This window comes from Lithobates pipiens, unplaced genomic scaffold (genome assembly GCF_037356315.1).
Source record: "Lithobates pipiens isolate NorthernLeopardFrog02 unplaced genomic scaffold, aLitPip1_a1.2 Scaffold_23, whole genome shotgun sequence".
Classification (NCBI taxonomy): Eukaryota; Metazoa; Chordata; class Amphibia; order Anura; family Ranidae; genus Lithobates; species Lithobates pipiens.
Genome location: NW_027507785.1, coordinates 24,900,846 through 24,908,693, shown reverse-complemented (window position 1 = coordinate 24,908,693; position 7,848 = coordinate 24,900,846). Strand labels below are relative to the sequence as shown.

The 7,848-nt window shown below is 47.7% G+C and overlaps 1 pseudogene; it reads left to right on the top strand.

Moving 5' to 3' along the window:
- The first annotated feature begins 421 nt into the window (after nt 1-421).
- LOC143926916 (odorant receptor 131-2-like) lies at nt 422-1,782 on the top strand (annotated as a pseudogene).
- The last annotated feature ends 6,066 nt before the right edge of the window (nt 1,783-7,848 follow it).

Below are 7,848 nucleotides of genomic sequence, written 5' to 3'. Positions count from 1 at the left end.
CTGGTTAGTGGACATAGAGGAGGAGAGAGGGAGTGGGCTGTCATTTACTACTGTGTATACACCCACATGTGTGACTCTATAGTCACATGGGCTGCTCAGATGTGATAGGAAATAAAATGCTCAGCATAGAAATAGAAAACTGAGCATGTGCAGAGCTGCCAACACTGCTCAGCAAAATCCCCAACTGCAGTGGGGACATTGACAGAATGGGGTGAAGGAAAACAGCAGGATCGACCAGGTACAGAAAACGAATCCCATAGTGACTGAGTATGAACAGCATGTAATACAGCATCTATGGAAAGTTTTTAATGATACGGGTTTAATGATACTAAGTGTTAAGTTCAGGCTAAAGGTTTGCATCGAGATTAGCTGTCTATCTATGAAGTGTCATGAATTTTTTCACTTTTTTCAGAAGCCGCTCATGATGAACCTAACTGTATTCAGTACTTTCAATAACATCACCTATATAAGCAACCCACACGATCAACTATATAGAAATGTTAAGTTTGTTGTTGTTTCCTTCATTATATTATGCTTCTGTATCTTCATCTACTTCATCCTAGTTCTTCTAGTGGTTTACTTCTCCACTCCACGCGGAGAACGCACGATACATCCTTTTTACTCATATGATCATTAATGACACAGTGTACCTCAGCCTTGGACTCTTCCTGTGTTTGGGCTTCGGATTCCTCTTATATATTCCTGTGCCCATCTGTTACGTTCTAGTCAACTTTGCCTCAGCTACATTTCGAATCACTCCGTACAACCTGGCCATCATGGCTTTGGAACGATACGTGGCTATTTGCTTCCCTCTCAAACACATCATGTTATGTACAGCCCGGAGGTCATATTTTGCTATTGCAGCAATGTGGTTTGTTGGTTTGCTTCCCAATGTTGCTGATTTTATAATCCTCATTTCCTCCGTTGAGGTGACATTTTTCTCCCAGAATCTACTGTGCAGGCATCAATCATTACTTGTCCTACCAGTCCAAAACACCATACAATTCTCCACCTTAATTGGAACTATTATTCTGGTGTCTCTGGTCATTCTTTTCACCTATTTCAAGGTTATGTTGATAGCTCGAAAAACTGGATCTGGGAAGTCTTTGGCCGCGTACACACGCGCGGACTGTTCGCCCAACTTTGTCCGTCCAACAGTTTCGGCAAACAGTCCGCTCAAACTTAGCATGGACGGACATGGCCACACACGACGGACGAACAGTTTGCTGAAACCGTGCGCGATGACGTGAACGGCACGTACGACGGGACGAAAAATACGACGTCCTATACACTGCATTATAGCTTTCGGCGTGAAAATCCTTTCTGAGCATGCGCGCAACTTTGTTTGACGAACAAGCCTACACACGAGGGGACTGTTCGCTGAAACAAGGTTTCAGCGGACAGTTTTACGGAATTTCCGAAAAACCTTGTCCGTCCAACTGTCCGCTGAAACTGTCCGCTGAAAGCCCACACACGAGCGGACTGTCCGCCCAAACACTGTTCAGCGGACAAAGTTGGGCGAACAGTCCGCCCGTGTGTACGCGGCCTTTGGCCTCCAAGGCTGGTAGAACCTTGATCCTTCATGGAGTTCAGCTCTTTCTTTGTCTGCTCTCTCTAACTTCTTCGTTTTCAGAAATGTACCGAGGAGATTATTATTATTTTGTGATGATTCTCAATTTTTTGATGTTCATGTGTTTACCAAGACTTCTCAGCCCTCTTATTTATGGCATTAGAGATAAAGTGTTTAATAAAAGCATTAAGAAGATGTATTCTACCAATTAATAAAGCTATGAATAAACCTTCATTGTCCAACAGTTCCCAAACATATGTACAGTGTCTTGAAAACGTATTCACACCCCTTGAAATGTTTGTCATGTCACCAAAAACGTAAATGTATTTTGTTGGGATTTTGTGCGTTAGGCCAAGACAAAGTGGCACATCATTTTAAAGTGAAAGGAAAATGATAAATGGTTTTTAAATGTATTTACAAATGAAGATGTGAAAAGTGTGGGGTACATTTGTATTCAAGCCCCTTTACTCTGATACCCCTAACTAAAATCTAGTGAAACCAATTGTCTTCAGAAGTCACCGAATTAGTAAATAGAGTCCACCTGTGTGTAATTTAATCTCAGTATAAATACAGCTTTTCTGTGAAGCCCTCAGAAGTTTGTTTGAGATCCTTAGTGAGAAAACAGCACCATGAAGGCCAAGAAACACACCAGACAGGTCAGGGATAAAGTTGTGGAGAAGTTTAAAGCAGGGTTAGGTTATAAAATAAAATCTCAAGCTTTGAACACCTCACGGAGCACTGTTCAATCTATCATTCGAAAACAAAAAGAGTATAGCACAACTGCAAACCTACCAAGACACAGTGGCGGAATTATCAGGGTCGCACCAGTCGCATTTGCGACTGGGCCCTTGAGCTCCACCACTGTAAGGGGGCTCGCCGCCGCCCGGGAGATAGTCATTTACGCGGAGTCCCGGTAAGCTCCGCCCACCCTTTCCGACTGCTCCGCCCATCCTCTGCTCCCGCACTCATCGGGGACAGTCCCCGTCCGCTTCGCCCATCCTCTCCGCCCATTCCCTCTGCCCGCACAGTCTCCGCCCAAATTCTCTGTGCCCGCTTGCTCCGCCCATCTTCTCCGTCCACACCTTCAATCACAGGCCCCGCCCAGCCTCCCTGCTCACCCAGCAAGACCGAGCAAGCAGAGGGAACCAAGTGATCTACAAGTGAGTGGCACCCATCTCTTGATCCCCCCTCCACACCACTGCTGCCACTGATACCCCCCACACCACCACAACTGCCACTGTTACCCCCACACCACCACAATTGCCACTGATACCCCCCACACCAACACAACTGCCACGGATACCCCCCCACACTACCACAACTGCCACTGATACCCCCACACCAGCACTACTGTCACTAATACCCCCACACCACCACAACTGCCACTGATACCCCTGCACACCACCACAACTGCCACTGATACCCCCGCACACCACCACAACTGCCGCTGATACCCCGCACACTGCCACTGATACCCCCCACACCAGCACTACTGTCACTAATACCCCCACACCACCACAACTGCCACTGATACCCCCGCACACCACCACAACTGCCACTGATACCCCCGCACACCACCACAACTGCCACTGATACCCCCGCACACCACCACAACTGCCACTGATACCCCCCACACCACCACAACTGCCACTGATACCACCCACACACCACCACAACTGCCACTGATACCATCCACACACCACCATTACTGCCATTGATACCACCCACACACCACCATTATTGCCACTGATACCCCCACACACCACCATTACTGCCACTGATACCCCCACACACCACCATTACTGCCACTGATACCCACACACCACCACTACTGCCACTGATACCCACCACACAACCACTACTGCCTCTGATTCCCCCTCCCCCACACCACCACCATTTATAACCCCCACACCACCACAACCACTGCTGCCACTGATCCACCCCACCATGACCATCCAGCAACGACCATCCAGCAACGACCATCCTTGCCACTGATACCATTCCCCTCCCCACCACTCATCTCATCCCACCCCCCAACCATCACCCTCACCACGGATCCCATCTTCCCACCACCACTGCCACTCATCCCATCCCATCCCCCTCCAACCATCACCCTTGCCACTGATCCCATTCCCACCACCACATCTGCCACTCATCCCATTCAACCCCCCATCACTGATCCCATCCCCCAACCACAACCCTTGCCACTGATCCCATCACCCTCACTGCTGCCACTTATCCCATTCCCTACCACCGCTACTACTGATCCCATCCCCACCCAACCAACACTGCTGCCACTGATCCCATCCTTCCCACCGCTGCCACTCTTCCCATCCTGCCCACCGCTGCCACTCATCCCATCTCTCCCTCACCACTGCCACTCATCCCATCCCCCACCACCGATGCCACTGATCCTATCCCTCCTCAAACACCACTGCTGCCACTAATCCCATCCCCCACCACCACCACTGGCACTCATCCCAGGGGCGTAACTACAGGGTTCACAATTGTGATGGCGCACATGTTGCCCCTGAACACCTAGATGGGGGAGGGGGGCATTTAGAGGAACACATCCCCTCAATTTTTCTCCTGTAGCCACTAAAAGTCTGCTTCTCCTCCTCTCCCTCTGATAGGAATTAAGTAACTGCAGGAGGAAAATGGAGAGGATTTGTTCCCCCTCCTATCCAGGTCCTGCTGCCCTCAGGATCAGTCAGAAGAGCCCTGGCTGGAGGTCAGGGGGGCCCTCCATGGTTTCTTGCATCGGGGCCCTGAAGGTTCTAGTTACGCCACTGCCAAGACATGGTCGTCCACCTAAACTGACAGGCCAGGCAAGAAGAGCATTCATCAGAGAAGCAGCCAAGAGGTCCATGGTGAATCTGGAGGAGCTGCAGAGATCCACAGTTCAGGTGTGGGAATCTGTCCATAGGACAACTGTTAGTCATGCATTCCACAAATCTGGCCTTTGTAGAAGAGTGGCAAGAAGAAAGCCAGTGTTGAAAGAAAGCCACAGGAAGTCCTGTTTGCAGTTTGCAAGAAGCTATGTGGGGGACACAGCAAACATGTGGAAGAAGGTGCTCTGGTCAGATGAGACCAAAATTGAACTTTTTGGGCCAAAAGCAAAATGCTATGTGTGGCAAAAAACTAAAACTGCACATTACTCTGAACATACCCCCCCCCCCCCCCCCCATCGTGAAACATGGTGGTGGCAGCATCATATTGTGGGGATGTTTTTCTTCAGCAAGGACAAGGAAGCTGGTCATAGTTGATGGAAAGATGGATGGAGCCAAATACAGGGTAGTCTTAGAAGAAAATCTGCAAAAGACTTAAGACTGGGGCGGAGGTTCACCTTCCAGCAGGACAATGACCCTAAACATACAACCAGAGCTACAATTGAATGGTTTAGATCCACACATATTCATGTATTAGAATGGCCCAGTCACAGTCCAGACCTAAATCCAATTGAGAATCTGGGGCAATACTTGCCACATCTACAGACTTTTCCCTCTACTAGATGTGCAAAGCTGGTAGAGACATCCCCAAAAAGACTTGCAGCGAAAGGTGGTTCTACAAAGTATTGACTCAGGGGGTGCTGAATACAAATGCTTGCCACACTTTCCACTTTCCCATTTATAGAAAGTAGACAGTCCAAGATGTTTAGTAAGAGGCATGGTGAGTTTTTTGAAGTTGTCAATTTTATGTCACAATTTATTGGAAAATTAAGAAATATATATTTTTTCCCCACAAAGTTGTCATTTTAAGTTATGTCTTAAGTTATGCACATTATAAGCATACTTCGAATTACACCACAAAACACGTTCTGATCCATCCAAAGTAGACTAACCAAATCTCAGACCTCCATCTTGTCTGGACATGCATTAGTCATGCAGATTGAATCCACATAGTTTGTCCACGTGATCTCCATTCTTGGCCGCAGGGAAGAGTTGTCATCAGTAGGTGTGGGACAGGTTGTGAACTTTCTGTCTGACTGCCATCGCTTTAGCTGGGTGGTCATTACCATTCCAGGGCTCAGTCTGCTGCTGGGGAGAATGGCCGACTGCCCTGGCTTCCTGAAGCTGTGGCCAGTGGCGCTCTGCCATGTTGCCAGCACTTCAGCTGGGAGTAGGAGCTCCACTACTTCAGCTTGTCACTGGGGAGAGGGGCCACTTGCCCCGGCTCTCTGGAACTTCAGAACTTTTGTCAGTGCTGGGCAGAGGTTGGTAGCACTCTGGCTTGATGCCAGCACATCTGTTAGGGATCTCACATCATCCACTCTAGCTAACTGTTGGGGAGGGAGGCTGGCTTCCTCCACTCCCAGGATGGGGGATGGATCTGACACTGGGAAGGGAGGACAACCACCTCCTCTGCCTGGTCTTTGACCTACCACTGGGGAGGGCTAATGGTTTCCTCCTCTCCCTTCATCTCGGACTGCTGCTAGGGAGTGAGGATGGCTTCCTCTCCTCCCTTGTCATTGAACAGCTGCTAGGGAGATGAGCCTGCTGCTCCATCTCCCATACTTTCATCCAGCTTCTGGAAAGACATTTCTCTGGTACTGTCTCCCAGGTGCACAGATCCCTGCCAGGGAAGAAAATACAATTTCTTCTGTTCTGGCTGACTGTTGGGGAGGGAGTATGTCCACCTCCTCTCCTGAACTGTGAATCTGCCACTGGAGAAGAAGAACCCCCACCTTTTCCCCCTGGGCCCTCGGAACTGCTGCTGGTGTGCAATATCGGTGGCCCTTGAGCCAGGGTTTTACAGAGAAAACCTTCCCACTACATGTCATACTCATCCATCAGGTACGTGACAGGGTTCTGTGACAGCCACCCGTCTAACAGCCCCAGGCCACCATAGCCAAAGCCTTCTGTCTGCCTGTTGTCCACTGTCCAAGGGCACACTTGGGCTACATGCTGCTGGAGGGCACTATAGCTCTCATCCAGCCACATATCTGCCCGGACCAGACTGCTTAACTCAGCTGTCCACTCAGCTTTCTAGGGACATAAATTATGCATCACATTTTCTGACTACCTATCACATTTTTGGAAGCCCTGAAGCACCAGAAAGGTGGAAAAACCCATAAACCCATAAAATGACCACATTTTGGAAAGAAAACACCACAAGGCATAGTGCGTCTTTTGAAAACTTAATTTTTTGCCACAAGTTTTTGGAAAATGCAGAATAAAAAATGTTTTTTATACACAAAGTTATCAATTTAATAAAATCTTTCTCACACACAGCATTGGGCATAATTAGAATTAAACTCCAAAACACATTCTGCAATTCCTTCTTAGTATTACGATACCACATATGTGGGACTTTTTCAATGTTTGGACAGATTATATACTGGACATTGTATCTTTTGTATCACACATTTCAACCAATTGTATCAAAACCAATGTGTCACCTATAGCAGTTCCAGTTCCTATAAGCCAAGCAAGCCTATCCTACTGGTACATCGCTGCCCCCCAGGAATGCCATGTTCACTAGCCAGGAAATACAGGAGGCTAATAAAAGGAAGAACAAAAGAGTTCAGGTGGTTCCAGGAGTACAGTTGTCTGCAAGGGATTGCTGGGACTGGTGTCTCGCAGAAACATAGCCAGCTGGATGTGAAGATGAGCCATTTCAGGCGCAGGCAGAGACATGGTCAGCAAACAGGCAAAAGATCAGTCCAGGCAACAGGCAGAAAAGTCGTCAATAAACAGGCCAGGGCTAATACATGCCATGTCTGAAATGCTTTGCAGCTGTGGCAGGAATTATACCCCCTGTATTCCCACCATTCGAGACCCATTCAAGTGAATGAGTTTGCTTGTGTGGGGACCAAAGCATTAAAGCAGGTGGTGAGGAGGCAAAACAATGCCTCCTCACTACCTGTCAAATGCTCTCCGAAGAGCGATCTGAATATGGATGGCTCTTCAGAGAGCTCCACACATGTGAACAAGTCCTTATGGTGACCCAGTGACTGCTGTGGTGATGAACCAAACAACCCCCTGTTTGGTTCACGGCAGAACTTTAAAACATCACAAAAATTTGGAACCGAATATCAAACCCCATTAAAGTCTATGGGACCTGAGCTTTAAAAATCAAAAGTGACTATTTGGAAGGCTTATATGCAATTAATTGGGTATACAATGGTTATGTTGGTCCAGGTACTGCCCTGGGGGACATGTATCAATGAAAAAAAAGTTTGTAAAAAACATCATTTTTAAATGAACAGTGATTTACTGATGCTTAAAGTGAAATAATAAAAATGAAAAATACCTTTCAATATAGTACAGTATAGAGCT